Source organism: Kogia breviceps, chromosome 2 (assembly GCF_026419965.1).
Source record: "Kogia breviceps isolate mKogBre1 chromosome 2, mKogBre1 haplotype 1, whole genome shotgun sequence".
Classification (NCBI taxonomy): domain Eukaryota; kingdom Metazoa; phylum Chordata; class Mammalia; order Artiodactyla; family Physeteridae; genus Kogia; species Kogia breviceps.
Window position 1 is genome coordinate 177,304,437 of NC_081311.1, and position 22,133 is coordinate 177,326,569.

The window sequence follows — 22,133 nt, forward strand, 5'->3', positions numbered from 1 at the left end:
ATCATATTCCATTAAAATATAAATACCCCTCCAAGAGATGATTTTTTTTTTAACCTGCTAACACATAAGTACTTCAGACCTTCCTCAGTGCAGAATAACTCATAATGGCCATGGTCAGGAGGGTGGGCTGCTTTGGAAAAATGACATTAAATAGGATTCACAGTCTAAATTGCTGGGGGAAATCAGACTAATCTGGCTCCTGAGTGGATGGAGGAAAAACAAGGAGGGACAGAATTGAGGAGGAATCTGGCTAAAAGTGGATATAAGAGAAACTGAAAATCAGATAAACTGTTTCTCAGCTATAGAGTAGGTGCCGAGGACAGAGAGGGGAAGAAAGAAGTTAAATTGTAAGCATATTTTGGGAGAGTTTTATTTTGCTTTGTGAGTATAAAGACATATTTCAATGTTTTATGACTATGTTTCATTGTTCTAAACATGCAAATAAATACATAAAAATTTCTTAGGCAGTTGTCTAATGAATGTTTTAAAGAGTAAAGTTAATTATCTTACAACTTAAAGTATTTGGTGTCTGATCAAAACAGCTATGTTAGCATTGCATTCAAGTGTTTGCTTGAAAAAAATTCATTCCTTTTAATTGTCTGTCACCTAACTGAACTCAAGGCATTTTGAAACAAAATATGTTTGTATCCTTCATATAGATTTAAAAATTAAAATGAGATTAAATGAGAAACATAGGACTGGGAAGTGCCTCCAGAGGTCATTTAGCCCATTTCTGCCTCTGGCAAGCTTCACCTAAATCATTTCAAACATATGGCTCACTACCTTGTGCCATGTTCGTTAAGCAATCCTAGCTCTTGGCTGCTCACGTTAACAATGTGTGTTCCTACAAACTGGCTTAACCGTTCTGCTTGGTTTAGTTACTCAAGAGTGTCAGATAATCCGTCTAACTCGGTAAGATATCCCTCAGTCAAATCAGTCAAACTGCATATATGTTTATCTGACTTAGCTCATTATTTTATTTATTTCACTTGTAAAGACAATTAAAACACTCAAACAAGTGTAGGTGTGAAGAGACAACCTATAAATCAGGTTCTTCCTTAATCTCACTAAATTGTTCCTGATCTGATTTTAATCAAATTTTACTGAATCTTCCCACCCTAGAGCAAGAGATTGTCTAACTATATTCCTTTTCCTAATGATCTTAAATGTCTCCTTCTTCCCTGCTCTTTCTTTAGGCAAAGTAAACTGAAGAGTCAAAGAATAATAAGCCAACAAAAATTTATGAGAAAAATCCAAGAAGAGATTTGGTCTATTTTTTTTTCTAAATCAACACATATTCAAAAGAACAATACTGAATGATGGAGGTATGCAGCTAAATAACACATGTCAAAATGTTTTCTACTTCTCTACATCTTAGTGGTTCTTTCAAGAAAGAAGAATTTCATACTTGTCTTTGCCTTTTCACATCTTGTGAAAGCAATGGAAAAAAGTTTTAAATTTGTCTTTTTTTAAAAATAGCGTATCTCCCTTAAAATATAATTTAAACATGTAAGACTTGCATTATTCTCTCTTCTTTAGACTAAGATCAGATTTTAGATATTACTCAGAGCCTGAAACCTTAAGATCATAAAATACTTGGAGTTTACTTGACTCAAATGTTTATAAGGGAAGCAGAGGAAAATGGTTTAAAATTACACCATCTAGATAAATGCAGAATCACTATAGTACTGTTTTAAAACTGTAAAAAACATTTGATTATTATTGGTAATATTGAAGCTGGTTTCTAAAATATTGAATTACAATAACCAGCATGTGAGATGATCATTTCTCCAATTAAAGATTTCAACCAGAAAAAAAAAAAGTTCTATCTTTGTATTGTCAATAAATATCCCACAATATGGAATCATTGAAGTAGCTTATGTTAAAAAATATCAAAATAAATTTGACAACCTGAATATCAGTCTTACACCTGTTAAATTTTTTTAAAAAAACTGGATTTTTAAATATGCAATACTCAATCTGTTACTATTTTGTTAAATTAATGCCATGCAATTCCAAAGGAGAAAGGAAATTTAAGTGACTCTGACTTGTGATAATACCATGAGTTTCAGGGCTATAGCCAGTGTTGTAAAATAGAACAAATAATAATGCAAAGTCAGATACAAATTATTCTCAGAGGCATGAGTGATCTTCAAGGTGAAATATTAGAAATGATGTTACAAATACAAATAATGTGACTGAGAGCTCCTAATGTTCTGATATATGGCAATATGTTCTCACACTCATTAAAGTCTAATTTTAGCTCATTGACAGTTAACAACCTCATGAAATAAGACATTGCATTTCAATCTTATAATATTCTTTAGTGATATATCCTTGCGATATCTCACAGACACTACAAAGAAAAATCTTCAAATCTGACTTTACCATGTCCCCTCACAGTTCTAGAAGTCCCTATCTTGGAGAATAGAGCCACAATCAATGCAGTTTGTCAGGTCAGAGATAAGCAGCCATGCATCATGCCAATCCCAATCCTGTCAATTCTTCTTTGCAAATATCTCTCCGCTCTCTTGCATGTTCCCCCCCCTCTCTCTTTCCACTCCTCCTCCTCACTGTTTCAACTCTAGTCTAAACTATTACATCAGCCTGCACTATAACACCCTCTTGAATGATCAGCGTGAACATTTCGCCCTCTACCTTTCTTTCTTCTCTTCTCTGAAGCCAGAATGCTTTCTGTAACTTGAAAAGCTAATGGTGTCACTCTCCTACATAAACTTTTCCAGACTTCTCATTGTTTTAGTGAACAGAACCTTTATCACAAAGACAATTTACCTTCTGCCTACCTCTTCAGTTTCATCTAGTGCCACTTTTTCCCTTGTTGAATAGGTTTGAATCATATTTTGCCTAGCTGCCTCTTTTACCTACAAATGTTTTGCTTTGTTTTACTTAGATCCTTCAGATCTCAGCTTAAGCGTTATTCTTTTAGGTAACCTTCCCTCACGACTTCTCTGACTAGGTGAATGCTATCTGATACAGTCTCCCATATGCTTATACTTGCAATGTGTTCATTGTCTTCCCTGTTACAACATAAGCTACATGAGGATAGAGATTCGATGCCTGTCACTGTTCCTCACATATGGGCTATTATTTAATGCATGTTGAGTATTAAGTGAGAGGTGAAGATATATAAACAGATTATTTTCCATATTTGTTGCTCAATTCATGATATTGTGGCTATCCTCTTATTATTTTTTCCCTCCCCCCTTTAATCTGATTATTTTATTATTATTTGAAATTACTAGTGACTTCTAATTCACAATTCCTAGAATAAACTGAATAATGATTGTTCTCTTTTCTTCCCCAGTTTATCCAGATCTCTACTCCTGTCATGGCTTTTGCTAATCCTCCACACTCTTAACTATTCCTAGTGTCATTTTATTTCAAGATTTCTGTCAATCTCTTTTCTTCATTATTGCAAATAAAAATTGTAAAATTCTGCAAACCCCCTGCATATCTTCAAGCTATTATCTTTTTTCTTTCCATTCTTGAAATACTTGCAAGTTTACTTCTCAAGAGTGGCATATCAGGCTCAATAATAAGAATCTTCAATGTTCCAATTTATAAACAAGTTTATATTCCATGAAGTGCCTAGTGTAGTGCACTAAATATGTTACAGACACATGATATATACTACAAAATATTAAGAAAAATAAGTGTATCTTACTGTAATCCATTTGAAAGAAAAGAGTTTCTTCTCTCATTGTAAGTCTTTCACCCTGAATATCCAAGTATTTTCTATTACAGTGCAAAAGTTCACATTGATTTGTTTACAATATCCCTAAGTGATTAGATCAGATTCAATTTCGAACCCTCATACTATACCTGCTACACTAAAATTTGACATTGTCAGGTTAAAAATATTATCTTGATAAGCACCAAAAGATGTAAACCAATTATATTGTAAGATCATCTTTATTGCTAGTAAAACTATTTTAGTTATAATATTATTCATCATATTGTAATATGTCTTTGTAAAACTAATGAAAGCATTCTTTTTTGAGAGTAAAGTCTATACAGACACAACATAATAAAATATTCAGAGGAATAATTACTTTCTAAGTGGGAATTCTTGAATGTTATTCTTTTTCAGCCATTTATAGCTATGTATTATAAAAAGTCTTATTTATTGAACTAGAAAGATTTTTAAATTTCAAATATATGATTATCTTTATTATCCAGAGCCAAAATGGAGATTCATTTAAATGGTATAACTTACTTGTATAGCTTCTACCTTTTAAAAACCTGGGGCCTATGGTACTTAAGGGTATTTAAGTCAAGTTACATTTTGAAGATTAATCACACACCCATCTGTTCCTTTACAATGTATGTTGCAAACCATAGGGTCAATGTTAACCAATTAAAATTTAGACACTTAAACCTGTGAAAAGAAACTCATGAACCAATTTCATATCTTAATGATAAAAAATTTTATCTTAAGTAAAGATATTTTGGATAATTAAAGTATATCATATTTTTATCAATATAATCTAATTCATAGTTGAATAATGTTTCAGAAATCAAGAAACCAAACCTGGTTCCCATTCATTCTGAATGCATTTTCAGAATTGTATTAAAAAATATATGCAGAGCTTCCCTGGTGGCGCAGTTGTTGAGAGTCCGCCTGCCGATGCAGGGGACGCGGGTTCGTGCCCCGGTCCGGGAAGATCCCACATGCTGCACATGCTGCGGAGTGGCTGGGCCCGTGGGCCATTGCTGCTGAGCCTTCGTGTCCCCTTTATATATATATATATATTATATATATATATATATATATATTTTATATATATATATTTATATATACACATATATATGCAGGCTCAGTAATGTATAAAATATCCAAACACATCTGAATTAGGTTTATTTGGCTAACTACAAGTTTCCTTAAATTTCACTGCCCTTCCTTAAGGATCAGAACATTGATCAGTATAGGACTAAACGCATTTTTAAAAAATTAAGTTAATATATACCCCTGGAAAATTACCAGTTTATCAGTAAGTATATAATTTCACTAGTAAATGTAGCTCTAGTAAACAAAGGTCTAAGGAAGTGGTTCTCAAACTTTAGACTACAGAAGAATCATGCAGAAGACTTATTATAATACAGATTGCTGAGTCGTACCCCCATTTTCTGATTCTGTAGGTCTGTTCAATAATTTGAATTTCTAACTTATTCCCCTAAATGATGCTTTATCCATTGAGAACCACTGGTTTAAGGAATCATCCGATTTTTCTGCACTGCACATGAGTTTTGACTATATTTTTTAAAAATAAAAAGCATATTGAGAAACAAAAATTTACAACCTACTTGTAGGTATATGTATTCTTTTTCATTTCCTTCGTGTCATAATTCTAACCCCCCCCCAATATTCAGTCTTTAAAATCAAGACAGACTAACTGTGTTAGGCATAATAATGCCTAAATTGAAATAGAACTTTGTTAATCTTTCAAACAATTTGTGCATTGAGGGCAATAATTCCTGGATTTCATAATTATTTATTTCAATTCTCTTTCCTCTAAATATTGTAATCATACTACTATCGCATGTATGTGGAGATTATATTTCAGTCTGTGTTTATTTTATGTTGCTTTCCATATATGTTTTTCCATTTTAACTTTTTTTTTCAGAATTACTTGATGAAATCTGTTGGACAAATGGTGAAAGATATAGGAAAAGAGAATAGGAAAAAAATAGAATAATACTTTTGGTCTTAAGCCTCTTCTTATCTTTCATGGTCTTATCATAGACAGAGGCCACATCTTTTAGAGAAGGATTCATACTGGGATACTCAGGAGGTCTCTCAGGAACCATATACTATCCTTGTTAGTAGAGTGGCTTTATTTGTATTCTCAGGTAGTCCACCTGATATCTGAAAATTTTTCACAGTTACACTGTAGACAGATCAATAGCATGATTTGATATCCATGGGGAGGAGGGGGACACCCTCTGATAGATTCTATTTTTAAACAACTAAAGTTGTTTTGTATTCCCTAAACCATATTGATCCATGAAACTAATGATAGTTTTACTAAAGCTCCCTTTTGTAAACTCTGTCACAGAGGAAACCTTGGAAAATTACAATTCATGGCAGGGAAAATGTTGGAAATCTATTTTACCATGTAACTTTACTGCCAGCTCCTGCTATGTACAAAATAAAGCAAGACTCACATGTTTTTCTCCCTGGGTTTGGATATGGCTGGACTGATGCAGTGGTAAGGAAGATGGCTTATATTTATACCTCCAAGGTGCTTTAACACCCTCCCAACTAATCTGCCATCTTGTCCATTATGAGAATGAGCTGTAATGGCTGAATTGGCATTGTCACCACTTTTCCATTTCAGCAGAAGTTTTAAAAGGTGGTTGTCACTACATAGGCTCAAGTGATGCCATCTGCTTTCCCATTTGGGGAAACACAAATAAAAATGGTGGGGGAGATGTTTGGTATTTAATTAGAGGTGGACTATCTGTTTCCCCAATCTTCTCTATCTTGACACCTGATGGGTCATACACAGAATACTGACAAGAGTCATAAAATGGTTCAGGAGCTCTGGTGAGAGAAAAACTAAAATCAGGTTGGCCTTTGAGCATAACAAATGCACATTTCCTTATTACATTAAACCACAAAGAAAAGTTTTCATTCATGTGAAATGCATTGACCTCTTAGAACACTATGATTGTAGTTCTTAAGGAAGCATTGTTATTACGTATTAGTGAATCTAGATTTCTAGGCATGTATATTTCTGAAACTATATAATAAAATTCATGTTTAAAATGGAATTTAATAATTGTCATAAATATTAAATGTCTTACTTTTACCTACCAATAAAATGTCTTACCTATCGATATGTATATGCATAATTCTTTGTCTATAATACTAAAAGATATGTAATTACTATTACAACTTCAAGGGGCCCACAATGTTTATAGTAGACTTTGTTGAGTGTGTAGTTTATCCAACTACTAGAGGTATTTTTTCCTTACAATTCTAGATCTATACTACTGTTTTGACTATGGCACAAATGTAATGCACATTTCAATAAAACAGTACAGCTGGGAATTAACAGGCTAATAAAAAGGACTTTAAAGGTGCATTAAATTAGAATTTAAGATGTCTCCTGCATCTGCAGCACAAATGCTAATAAAATACAAATCTGTTATCAACTTTTTATAGTCATGCAAAGTAATAAAAGCTAAAAAATGTTGAAGATTTATCAGCACATATCTATAAGATGAACAGAATATAACACAGAATTGCTAAATTATGAACAATTTAAAAGAACAGGGCTTCCCTGGTGGCGCAGTGGTTGAGAATCCGCCTGCCGATGCAGGGGACACGGGTTCGTGCCCCGGTCTGGGAAGATCCCACATGCTGCGGAGCAGCTGGGCCCGTGAGCCATGGCCACTGAGCCTGTGCATCCGGAGCCTGCGCTCCGCAAAGGGAGAGGCCACAACAGTGAGAGGCCCGTGTACCACAAAAAAAAAAATAAAAAAATAAAAAAAATAAAAGAACAAAGTTAAATTATGAAACATAAGTGTTAGGAAGAAGAAAAAATTTTAGGGAAGAGGTGAAGAGAAATAATTTATATATATATATACACTTTGTTTCCTTTCAAAAATAATGTTTTATTTTGGCCTACAAAGCAGCCCAAGATTTATCTTTAATGAACACAAAAGCCAAGAAACTATTTTCTGTCTTTTAAATGACTGTAGCATTAAACTAGGGTATTCTGTTCCAGGGACAATACTGTGTCACATGTCACTGTTTGCAACAATATACCATTTGTGTCAAATATGTGCTGACAGTACAACCTGGCTTTCTCATTAGGATCATACAACCTGTTAGCTGTTGCTTAATAATACATTAACCTATTGAGAATGTTCATTGTTTAAGTCATAATTGCACAGATCTAATTGTTACATGCTGCTGGGAAATTAAAATGATGATCCTCTGAGACAGGTCTGTTCAAAATTAATGTAATAATTAAAGAAAAAAAAATTTAATTATATTCTTGCTGGCATATCTGAAGGCTTTTAAAGCCTTCATAGTCAGATTTTAAAAGAAAAGTGATGCTTCTCAAAAAGAATATCAAAATGGTGTACTTCCATCTATTTAGCTATATGGAAATAAAATGTTTAGGGTTTTAGGGGTATAAAGACTCTAAATTATTAATATGAAAAAATAAACAAAAACTGTTTATATTGCACTTACAGAAGCCATATTTATTGTGATATACTAAAATGAAAATGCATTAAAAATTTAATACAGGAAGTTCAGAGATTGCCCACACACTATTTTGAGAAGCTGAACTATTGTAGCATGTTACATTGCAGTAAAATCCTAATAAAATTTTTAAAATTTTATATAGTGTAAAAAAATGACTGCATAAAATTCACCGTTAACTGTAACAAATATTATTTCATTGTAGGTATTACCAGAGTCTTCACTTGTCGGAATATATTATAAATTTGGTAATATAACTTTGTTTTTCCCCTCCCTTAAAAATACCAGCTTGTCAGTATTTTAAAGGATTTTGAATACCAATAGTTATCACTTGTAAGTTGTCTTAGACAGCTGACCATTGCCACATTCTAAGAAAAACAAAAAAAAATTCTCAGATTCAGAAAAAAGCCTTGAAAAATATTTACTTCTTAGCCTGCTATTAAAAGTTTGCCACATAACAAATCAGTAGAAGTCCTACTTTTCTTACAAATTTTTAAATAAGGCTATTTTTAATATTAAATTAATTAAATGAAACATATGGCTTTTAAAAAGATACTTGTGGTTCTCATAAAATAATTTTAGGCTTCCTAATTTAGCAAAAAATAGAAGTGGTTATAGTAGATAACAGAAATTCTCCAAAGCATAATTTTTGATATGATACAAGCATAATTCATAAGTTCCTTATTGTTTTCATGGACATTATCTTTATAAAATAAAAATAAACAAATGCATACTTAACATTCTCCATATCTCATCTGTAAAAATCATATTTAAGAAGTGTATTTCAAGAGCTCATTTCAGAAATGTTTACAGCCCATCTTGTAAGTAACCCAGGAACCAAACTGACCAGAACTAAGGAATTGAATATGCCTGATTCCCTCTAGTCACGATGTTCATTCTTTTATGCCACAACTGAGAAGTAAGGGTAGGGCAAGAAAATGGAAAGTTTTTTTTTTAATTGTAAGATAATCAATCATGCATAACCAGAAATATGCATTCAAGAATAAAATTATTTTGATAGAAGTCAACTTTTAAAAGGTGAGACTAATATAAGCAATTTTAATACAGTAGTTTGTAATAATTTGGCCTGAAAAATTTAAATGATGCAATACAATTTTACATTGTATGTAAGGAAAGAAGCAGAAATCTCATAAAAGCACTAATTCTTAGGTAATAGTACTTGTTTACTGCTCTGGCAAATTTTACATCAATTCAAGTGACTCCTCTGACCATATCTTAAATGAAATAGTGTGGTTTCTAACTTCAAGTTCTTACAAGTGCCCAAATTAATAATCATAATAGCTAAGTTAAGGGCTGAATATGTGCAAAGTATTTTATTTCGTGTTTTCTGTATAGAAATGCACAATCACTCACCCCAATTCCTTAGAGCCAGATATATTTAGGATTTCAGGTAATTCAAGTGCATGTACCATTTTATGTCATGCCCCATCTGGGTTGACAGCACCCCATATTTAACCAGTTTAATAATTCATAGTAAAACATGAAAAGCCACAATGAGTGGGATCAATAAAGGCTAAAAATTGTCTCAAGTCGGTTTAGGTAAGGTTTTTTGCTAAATTAATTTTGGAGCCAACTTAAAAATAGAAAAAAACTGTTAGTTTTAAAGCTTTATGGATTTCAGAATTTTGAATATATGATCGTGGACCTTAGTCATCTCACACACCTATGAGAAAAGTAACCACACACCTATGAGAAAAGTAATGTCATTACTATTTTATATACAAGGAAACTGAGGTTTAACACTGATAAACATCTCACCCAAAATTGTATAGCTAGATACCACATATATGTGTTAGTATACGGTATTTGTTTTTCTCTTTCTGACTTAGCGGGTGGTGTAGGGATTGTGGGAGGGAAACTCAAGAGGGAGGAGATATGGGGATATATGTATACATAGAGCTGATTCACTTTGTTATACAGCAGAAACTAACACACCATTGTAAAGCAATTATACTCCAATAAAGATGTTAAAAAAAATTGTATGGCTAGTACCATAAACACAGAGCATTGATTTCAACCTAAGTTTTCTGTCTATAGGGCCTAGAAGTACTTAGGGAAATTGCCCATAATAAGTCTGAAAATTTAACATATGCCACTGTGTCTTTATTCCAGTTTTGTATCACTTTGTTTAAAACTATTTCTCTTTATAAAAAGCTGTTAGAAATTTATGTTTGCTGAAGCCTCTGAAACTATACAGTTAAGTAGTGTTTTCTAAGGGTCTATGGAAAAGTGATCACACTCTAAAATTCATACTCAGTTCTTTAAATTATAACTTGAAAATTTTTATTAAACTTGAAACTATAATAAGAGAATTTTAAGTGGGAAAATATACATTTGATGGATAAACTTTTTAATTTTTATTTTCACCTATTTAAGACAGGTGTTCTCAAGACTCAAACTATGAAGTTGCTTAATGGTTAAGACATTTGGTAAGAGGACTCTTACGATAGTTCAGCAAATAGACCCAAATCATAATAATATATGTTTTAACTTATAGAAGGAATGCTCATATAAGAATGCTTAATTTATAGAAAAAATCCCTTATTAAAAGGAAAAATTCCCATTGTACTACTGTGACTGATTGAAGATAGTACTATTACCTTTTCGAAAATGTTCTATTTTTTAATAGGTAAGTTATTTTACTATGTCAAAATATATATAACATAAAACTTAGTATTTTAACCATTTTTTGGTGTACAGTTAAGTGGCATTAAGCAAATTTACATTGCTGTGAAATCGTCACCACCATCCATCTCCGGAAGTTTTTCAACTTCCCAAACTGACACTATGTATCAATTAAACAATGGAAGTTTTTCAACTTCCTAAACTGACACTATGTATCAATTAAACAACAACTCCCCATTCTTCCTGCACCTCAGCCCCCTGCAACTACCATTCTATTTTCTGCCTCTGAATTTGACTATTCTAGAGATCTAATATAAGCAAATCATGTAATAATTGTGACTGGCTTACTTCACTTAGCATAATGTCTTCAAGATTCATCTATGTTTTAGAATGTGTCAATATTTGATTCCTTTTTAAGACTGAATAATATTTAATTGAATCCATATACCACATTTTGTTTATGCATTCATCCATCAGTGTTCTTCTGGCAATTGTGAATAATGCTGTTATGAACATTAATGTAAAAATATCTGTTCAAATCCCTGATTTGAACTTCTTTGGGTATATACCCAGAAGTGGAACTGATAGATCACACAGTAATTCTATGTTTAATTTTTTGAGGAACCACCATACTGTTTTTCACAATGGCTATAACATTTTACATTCCTACCAAAAATTCACAAGGGTTCCAATTTCCTCACATTCTCACCAGCATGTGTTAGAAAAAAAATTTTTTTGTATAATTTTACCTTACCCAGTGACCCCAAACTACTTACAGCTATTAACTCATTACTAATCACAAATAAGTATTTTAATTTTGTTTATTTTTCTACACATTGTTCTATTGTTTTTTAACCTCTAGTATATTGTACAGTATATATTACATTAAAATTTGAATGAACCTTATTAGAGATTTAATATATATACTGACAGGCCTATGTAAGTTACCCAAATCCAAGAACATAATTATTTAAGGGGATTTAACATGGGTACATAACAAACTTTGGAGTCTCTCATGCTTATAAGCCTTGTTCTTATGGTCACAGAGGAGAGACCACCTAAATCAAAGTTATTCAGACTACATAGCTTTCTTAAGCTACCTTTCAGTACATGCACAGATAATTTTTAAGACCATAAAACATTATAGAGAGCCTGGCCTACCTTTTAAAACCAGCTTTATCTGAGTTATCAGCTATACTTCAGACTTGTAGGGTTCCTCAAGGCTGCTCATGAAAGTGCCAACCAGAAACTTCCAAATTTTAAATTATTAGGGATGAGCAATTAGCACTAACCAACTCAGATTTTCTTATACCAAAAAAATATGGAATATTTACTGATCTTCTGGTCCAAGAGACTCTAGGGACAGCCAAAAAACTGGTCAAAATTCACTGAATGCCAGTCTGAGCCATGTCCCTAGCATAGTCAGTCCAGTGAAATAAGAAAAGATATTAGTTGACATCAGGACAGAGTCAAATAGTAATTCATGTAGTCAAACTATTTGCAGACATGTTAAGGTAATAGAAGACTGGAACTGAAGAATTTTTAACAAAACAAACAGTTTATTGAAGATGCTCAGTTATCTGGACTTTCCTTGTTTAAAATTCTTCAGAAGGTCATGGTAGCTAATAATTATAGAACATTAATTTTACCACAGACACTGGTGATGGTCTCAGTTTAACAAAGCCCCCTTTCTTCTACACTATACAAAATAGAAAAGATCTATTTAATTTCATCCCACCTTGGGGAGATTAACCTGCACAGATACACTCAGTGGCAAATCAACCAATCCCTTTAAGGGACATAAGGGAAAAGGAATATGTAGACAAATAGGAAAAGTCATATATGTAAACTGCTAAAGTTTTCCCTAGTATTTGGTTCTAAATGTATCTTTAGAAAACTGTTTCATCTTTTTCACCTGAAAATATGTATCTGAAGGTTTCTGTGAAAATGTTCAGAAAGTTAACATGGAAAAACTTTTAAGGCTATTGGTTATTTTCATTTATAGTATGAATAAGTTTCAATACTACTTAATATGAAAGTTGTATTAATTAAAGTTTGTAGTAGTACCTACATTGTAGAGTTATTGTGAGGTTTAGATAAGCTAATATTTGTAGAGAGTTTGGAACATTGTCTGGCTTAAAAGTGTTTGCCTAATAAATATAATAATAGTGCTAATCAGACCACTGGCTATCAACTTTGCAATACTTGTAGGTCAAAAAGAGTTTGTTGAAGTTAGAAGCAAACAAATTCAAAATTAATTTTGAATTACTGATATACTCTTCCAAAAAGCATTTCCTCTGCAGGAAGATCCAAAAAGAAATATGTTCACTTGAGCAACTGAGGAGTGCTAACTAATTAGTATCATATGACTAATTAATTAGCATCACACAAACCTATCATTCGTGTTAAATATGGTCTGTTCCAGAGTAATTTTATAAACCTGGACCAAGGAATCAATCAGTCACTAGGGTAGTATTTGTTTCTGAGTTTGAAAGTAGCACTTGTCAAATACATTTCCAGGAAGAATTTGCAAAAATGTCAACTCTTTTAAATTCAAGCTGGAAGGAAAACTAACAAAAATTCAGATGCATACACATACGTTTCTCTTTTCTCAGAATTCATCAATTAGATATTAAGTTCATTTAAAATTTAATTATCCAAGTTTTCCTTCTTTTATAACTTACCCTTATGATTAATTACCCCATATTTGTTGATTATTTTCTCTCTTTCCTATGAACATATTAGCATGCAACCATAACGATGTTAAATTACCTTTAAAAACACATAAAAATCAGTGGAGCATGCTGTTTTCCTCTTTACATGAAATCTGCTCTAAATATATTACAATATTTTAACACATTTTAGGAGTGTTTATTTTAGCCCCAATTCTAACACAGCTTGGGCTGACTGAACATGTTAAGAGGAGCCTGTGCTTCTCTGTATGGCATTCTGGATTGTTGTAATAAGGTGTATCCAGGTTGGATTTTTTCATTATTGATTTAATCAATAAATATTTTCAGAAATGATGAGAAACATGTAAGACTTTTAACTGGCTAAAATTGGCTTTTTATTCCTAATATTTTTATAATAGTATTGCTTCATTCTGAAGATAACTATGTCAAAATATTTCCTTCATTAAAAAAGTAAATCAGAGTTTCCAAAGCACGTTCTATATTTTAAAATTCATCTAAAGGGAATGATACTGATACTATGCTAGAACAGCCTACAGTACCCCCCAATATTTTGGCTTGCTGTCCAGAAAGCAGTGGTTTATTTGAGTGTCTGCCTCTTTTGTAAAACTGTCATGTGTACCGTATGTTAACAATCATATATCCTTATTACACATTCCTATTATCTTTTTGTTTGTCGGCACTTATCATGTGTGAGTATGTTTGCATATGTGCATTTATGTGTGTATGAGAGAAAGAAAGTGGAAGATTGAGAAGAGAAAGATCATAGGGGAAAGACTCAAACTTATTCATCCTATTTTCTAGACAATGATAGCAACACTCAAGAAATATTTGTCAAATGAATATTAATTTGGTTACAAAGTTAGAATTGTACTATAAATTGCCTTTGAAATGTAGTAAACTCATTTAAACAAATACTTCATTATATCTCTCTTCATTTAAATGAGCATGTAATTTTATTTAAAATGGTGGTGCTTTTATCAGTGATATTAATTTTACTTGGTTTATCAAAAGTGCTTATGTATCATTTCTACATTCATCTATTCATTGATTCAATAAATATGTATTCAGGACCTGCTACATACTATGCTATATACTACAAACATACTAGGCACTGAGGATATATTTTGATACTGAAATATTTAAATATATGAATTAAGTTCATCTTAACAATACCATATAACTCAATGTAATAAGGTAATAGTAATAAGGCTAATTTCACTATAGGCTAGATCTATATCAGAAATATGATTCTTAAACATGGAGAAGGCATATTTTTTAAAATAAGATGAATGATCAGTTAAGTAAAATATCAGTTAAAATTATTGGTTTTATGTAGACTAACTTCTGGTAAACTCTTTTTATGTATACCAGCTAATTATACTACTAATATTATATTAATAACAATAAAACATTAATTTTATATAAATTATTCACCGAAATTCATTTTATTTAATTATATAAATTATCTATATAAATAATTTTGTATAAATTATTAATTGAGCATCTACCAATGTGCCAGACACAGAGGATACAAAAGTGAACAAGCAAGTCAGAAATCCCTGATCTTAAGAAGCTTACATCTAGGGAGATAGATGAAAATAAAAGATAAATACACACATTATATAGTATGATATAGTAATATATACTAAGGAGGAAAAATGAGAGAAGAGGAATATGGGTTGAAATTTTAAATAGGGTGGCATAGGGAAGGCCTCACTGGGAAAGTAGCATTTGAGTAAAAACCTAAAGCAAGAGGCAAATTATTCTTACAGGTGTGAGAGAGAAGCACAATTCACACCAAGGGAACAGCAAGTAAAGACCTTCAGGCAGAAATAAGGTTGGTTCGTTCCAAAATCAATGATTAGGCTGCTACAGCTGGAGATGAGTGAAGGAGGAGGAAAGGCAATAAGAAATGAACTCAAAAACATAATGGAGTGTAGGTGTCATAGGAACTTGGAGACCTCTGCAAAGATTTTGACTTTGTGTATGAGATGGAAGGCACTGGGAAAGTTTTGAAAAGAGGAATGACATGATCTGACCAACTTTTAACAAACCACTCTGTTACTCTGGAAAATATGAAAACATTGTGCACATTTTGACATCACAGATCACATTGGCACCCATGAAAACAACACACTAGTAATTAAAATCCTTCCTGAAATCTCAGAGCCTAAACACGTTATTAATTCAATCTAGTCTCCGTCCCCTTCATATCTGTTTGGAAGAAGGTAATAAATCACTAATGAACCAGCTGGATATTTCTGAACTTTCTATGTCACTCAGGTCACAGAAAGATATCATTATCTTAATCTCCAATCCTGCCTACTATCAGGAAATGGAAAAATGAGTTTGGGGAAAGTAAGAAATTCTTTCTAAATAAATGACCAGTGACATTCAAAAGGACAGTCACATTATTGAAAGATTATTTGTTTTATTATTCATCCTTTTGGATAGTTAAATATTATCTGATTTATCAAAGGTTAGCCAAACATAAATCTCTAAAATGATAATGATTATCAACATAAAACATCAAGTTTTAATGTTTTAAAACTTGCATAAATTAAGCAATCTATTAAATCTATTCAGATCTATTTTTTTCTATTTTTACAAAATAAGTTAGTAACTGATTTTACAAACAATGATATCTCATCTTTGGAGTATTTTGCCTTCTAATTACTAAGGATTCTATTACTGGTAAAGTAAATTATTTTTTTCACATTAATAATTAGAAATTGTCCTCCAAATGAAGCAAAAGACTTTATCATTTTTTTCTTTCTAATTTTTTTTTTTTTACAAAATGTTAACTGTTTTGTTTCTAAACCAAATATATGATTTTTCCATTTGGCTGTGCTTGGATAAAGAAATGTGAATCAAAGTCTCCCTTGACTTTAAGTATCTATGATTGGCTTCCAGAGATAACATCAGCAACCAACAGTTACACAATTCTAAACCTTTCTGTCTCTCCCAGAATATCATTTATTTGTAAAATTTTACACGAATCACGTCTCCGTATTTGTATTTCTACCTTTATTTCTAGCCAAAGCAGAAAAAAACTATAGGTTTTTGAAATTTCTCTTTCTCAGTCAACAACAGGAAATCACTTTATAATGCAAATATAAATTATTTTAAGCAAGGTCTAATTTTAAAATATCATTTTTTATCTTGTTAGTGAAAATTGTGCCATTTACCTTCTGAATTCAAAAAATCCTCAAATGTTGAAATTTAAACCAATGCCTGCAAACTAACTCCATTCAGTTATCAAATACCATATTTTTTATTAGTCATAAGCCTCGTTACATGTCAGTAATAACAAATGGCATTGTGTTCTCTTATTAAAAAAAACCAATTTGATAGCAACATGAATTAAAAGTTAGAATAGACAGTTATTCATAAGACATCAATAACCACTTTTTAAAATCAAAATATGTGGTGAGAATTTTTTTGAAACTGAGTTGATTATATAACATTTTAATCTGATGTCAAATGCCATTGTTAAAGAGTTTCATGAATACTACTCCTAAAACCCAAGAGGAAAGACTGTTCTAGTTTCTTCAAGACTCCTAATATGTGGGAGAGAATTCCCTCTTGTGAGTTCCTACCATACCCATGATGATTTGATTCATATTTTTATAATCAGTGGTTCTGACTTCTCATAAGTTTGTTGGTTACAGCACTGAACTAATGATTTGCAAATTCATTCAGTTTTCATATGGTCCTGATTCCACAGACCTATTTTACGGTAACAGGCTGTCAATGTAACCCAGGCCAGTTATTGCACAGCTATCATGTATACCACTGCAACCTCAGCACCTAGCACAGGATCTGACACAGCCAGGGAGAGGGGTAATTGGAGGTAGTCAAATAATGCTTAAGAGAGGGATACCACTAAAGTCAAAGTGTCTGGGTTCACATCCTAGGATTGCCCTTCTGACTCTGTGTCCTTAAACAAATTACTTAGATACAGTTATAAAATGGTTTTATGTTTGTAATTATTGCATGGGATTAAATGAGGCACTACATGTATTTCGCAGTGACCTTTTTATGTTATACATTAAATTTTAAAAAGGAAACAAATAACTGAGGATGGCTTATACATAATGCCACATACTTTCACCCAAATGCATTATGAACTATCTCTATGTTCTATTCTTAAAAGTTCTTCTACTACAGTTTTAAGGAATCATAAGTAGCATGATCATGCATACTATGGTTTGCAATTCACCATGCTTTTTTTTCTGACAAGTACTGAAAAAAACTCTTTAATAAGATTTTCATAAGTACAATTAAGTACAGTGATATTTATAAATGCCTATTCTGCAAGAGTTTCTAAAATGGAATTGGGTATAAACATATTCTAGAAAAGTAATCTCTTCAAATTCTATCATTCTGTTCCTATTAAAATGATCAGTGATGGTATAATAAAACTTTTGTCAAGAATAAAAGATTGCCATAAAAAATCCTTGTGATAAGAGCTAGAATAAGAGAAATGTAGCCGATTCAGTCACATTAAAGAGATAAAAGACAGTGGAGTCAATTTGAACAATGATAGTAGATCATGATTTATATTAAAGACTTTTTCAATTAATGGAATATTCTGTTTGTTTTCCAGTGAACAATGCTATGTATTTGAAACAGTAGCATCTGTTCTCATATGATAATATATGAAAGATGGGAAATTAATTTGTCTTTAACCGTGTGCTATAAACATATTAGTTATGAACTCAAAGAATCATGAAACATTATTTCAACTGAAGTGGAATCAGATCTAAGTTTGTTAATGTTATTCATGCTATATTAAATATAGGATAACAAGAACAAGTTTAAGACCTGAAACATTTTTTTAGGGATTCTTTGGGATAAGACTGCTTATATATAATGTCATAAACAAATTACATAGTTATAAAACAGCATAGACTTTGTAATATGACAGACTGAGTCTTGCAATTTATTACTTTTCTGATCTGGACAAGTTACTTGAACTTTTTACATCTAATCTCATCTATAAAATGGATAGAAATTTACCTGCTTAAAGGAGACAGAATTTTATCTAACAGAGGAGGTCATCTACTCAAAGAGTTTAGACTAGAACCTAACTTTGTGTCATATAAGGAAGTGTAAGTTCCTTTCTTTCATCCTGCCATTCTTTTCTAAAATGTATATGACTTTATGAATAGTTTTACCTTTTTTTGAAATTTAAACAATTAGGTGAAAGATTAAATCAGACTGTACTAATCAAAAGCATACACTTCTTTAAAATTGAGTTTCAGAGGTTAATATATATTATTGTAAACAATATTGCAAAAAGTAGCTACTTGATGAAAGGATTTATTTATTTTTGGCTGCAGTGGGTCTCCGTTGTTGCACACAGGCTTTCTCTAGTTGCGGTGAGCGTGTCCCCTGCATTGGCAGGCGGATTCTTAACCACTGCGCTAGCAGGGAAGTCCTGAAAGGATTTAAATATTTGCTTATTTTATGCTATATGATCTCTTCTCTTACGGTCTATATCCCCCTTATTTAAAGAATATTTACAAAGCTTGAAAACAGAAAAAAATAACTGGTTAAAGATGAATCTCTTGTGCATGCCAGGCATGTTTTTAACTCTTCTCTCTGCCTGGACTGTGCTTCCCTCTTATATCTGCAAGGCTAATTCCTTCTCTTTCTTTAGGCTTTCATTCAAAAGTCACTTTTTCAGTGAAGCCTTCCACATATCACCTTATTTAAAATTCCAGGATACTCTCTCATTGGTTTTTCTCCTTGGTACATACTACTATAACATATTATATAATATACTTAATTATCTTAGAGGAAGATTTCATCGAAGAAAAGAGACCTGGAAAAGGAGAAAAAAATTTTGAAATATATGAAAATGGCTAAGGCAAGACCTTATACTGGAATAGGATACAATTGAGATTTAGAAGAGGAAAGGAATAATGATGATAAGGAAGACACTTCACTAGTCTTGAAATGCGACATGAGAAACAGGGATTTCATATGGAGATCTTGAGAGTGTTATTGGATGGTTGTAGGCAGTGAGAATTCAAAACACTAAGAAGGTGAGCTTTACTGCTTACTGAGTTTATCAGGGAAGGAGATAGACATCTTAAAGGGAAACTGCCAAAATATGCCAGTAACAGTTGCATCACTCTGAACAATACTATAACACTTCTGGCATTACATGCTGATAACTGCTTATCTAAAGGGAAGAATATATATATATATATATATATATATATATGTATTTTTCTATATCATAATTTCTTAATTAGATGAACAATAAGTAACTAAATATATAGCTTAAGGAACTTTATTCATTTTCATTCTTTTATACTTTAAGGAAAGTATAGAATTAAAGTTTCAAAATAATTTTTAACTCAGAAAAACACTCTCCTGATGTATTTTATTGGATTAAATTTAAATCCACATGTATATCAGAACATACAATAAGCATTTTAGATGTTTCCAATTTCTTAACTTTAATAGCATCTGTGCTATACTGGAGACTTTCTGACCCCATAATTTCTTTACATGAAGATTCATAATCCTTTCTATGAAAATGAAATTGTTGTCACAGACACGTGAAATGTTCAACTTAGATTAATTCTCTGTATTTTCTTCATATGAAAATTTTCCTTATTTAATAACAATACAGACTGTATGTTGAGATATTAAACATAACAATTTTAAAATGCATATTACATTTTTCATCTTAGTGTGCATATGCTATTTCTTTGATATCAAAAGAAACAGTTACAAAGAAAGTCATTATGAAAATGGCTACTCTACATATATTTTCCCAAAATGTATTATAACTTTTATCTTTCCTGCTACCTTAGAGAAAAGAGTGTTTTATGATATTTCCCCAATATTCTATAGCAAGTACTTTTTTCCCATTTACTTTTAGGAATGCAGTAGAAACTAAAGGTTCAGAGAGTACAGCTGTTATTATAACCACTTGTTGAAACTCTGATTTTCTCACCTATTATTGGTGCTATGGGCCAAATTGGCCTCTCCCTCCCCAGTAGTCATTTGCTGAAGTCCTAACCCCTCAATGTGACTGTATTTGGACCCAGGCCTATAAGGAGTATAAGGAAGTAACAGATTAAATGAGGTCATTAGTGTGGGGCCCTGATCCCTTAGAATTACATCCCTTAGAATAGTGATTTTATAAAAAAAAACACACCAGAGAGAGAGCTCTTTCTCTCTCTCTCTCCACCATGTGAGGACAGAACAATAAGACTACAAGAAGCCAGGAAGAGAACTTTCACCAGAAAGCAACCATACTAGCATATTTATCTTGTACTTCCAGCTTCCAGAGGTTGCTTCATTGCAACGTCTCAATCTATTTATCATTTTGTACTGGACATCTTCTTTCCTAATGAAATATTGAGTATGATTCTAAATGAAATCAATATAGCCCATATTAAAATTAAAAGTTGGTTTTCCACATAATTTTTTTTGTAATAACAAGAGTTTGTCCTACTAAATGCACACTGTTTTCTTTTAGAGATACTAAATGGTGGTAAGGGAATTTTATGGGTCAATAAGGTTGCTGTTTCCCACCCAATACTCCAGACTGAAAAGACATCTCTCCCCTCAGCAAACCAAGCAAACAGCCTGTTTGCCACGCCTCTTACTTGAATGACCCAAATTGTTTTCCAGCATCAGATTGTGAGTATAGAGATAGAATAGGAAGGAAGGTAAGCGTAGAAAAAGTAATTGCCTCGGAAAGCTCATTTAGACTGTGGGTATAAGTACATAATCAACATTCTTTGAAGGCCTTACACCTATTCTCATTCACTTCTTTATTCCACCTTCTTTATGTCACTCTAGGCCATCATCAGTTACTGCTTGTACTAACTATAGCTTCTACTAGTATCTCTTCCTCTAATCTTTACCAAACTTCCATTCATCCCTCAAATATCCATTTAAGCACTACTTCTGGTAGAAGCCTTCCTGGAGAGGACAAGCACACACACACACCATACACATACTCAAAGGCAGGTGCTCATGACAATTTCTTACCTAGCACTTTGCACTACTGAATACTTAACATTCTCAGCTGCAATTAATATCGGCCTTCTCTGAAAGACCATGACTGTATCTTCCTGATCACTCTGTCCTTAGTGATTAGCTAAGAGCCAGGCATATAGTTGACACTTTATAATACAGTATTCATGATTCACTCATTGAATGAATTAATAAAACAAATTTGTGGAGGAGAATGGGGGTACAAACAGTAATAGCTCCACATTCTATGCATGAGGGCTTAGTGGTGAACTGTTGTCTCAGAAATGAGTAGAAATTCAACAGGAACTCTAATGAGTTGTACGATCATAAGAGAGCAGTTTTAAGAGTCAATTTCATGTGTTTACAGGAACAAATGAAAGATACTGGAACAGTGCAAAGCCCTCTCATATTATTTCAAAGCACTGACATGGGACCTGCATAATTTGAAAATGTTTATATTTTTCTAGCAACTGATATGAGTAAAAGCCTAGAGTAATTGTGTGAAAAATACAAATATAAATGCATTCATTCAATTTCTCAAGTAAATA

The 22,133-nt window shown here is 32.1% G+C and overlaps 1 protein-coding gene and 1 pseudogene across 7 annotated transcripts in view; one reads left to right on the top strand and one right to left on the bottom strand.

Annotated features, from left to right (window-relative positions):
- The window catches only part of ERBB4 (erb-b2 receptor tyrosine kinase 4), a 1,132,189-nt gene that overhangs the window by 755,256 nt on the left and 354,800 nt on the right, over positions 1-22,133 (bottom strand). The gene's annotated exons all lie outside the window — the stretch shown is intronic.
- LOC136793662 (NAD-dependent protein deacetylase sirtuin-7 pseudogene) overlaps positions 1-22,133 on the top strand; it is a 30,735-nt pseudogene that overhangs the window by 7,087 nt on the left and 1,515 nt on the right.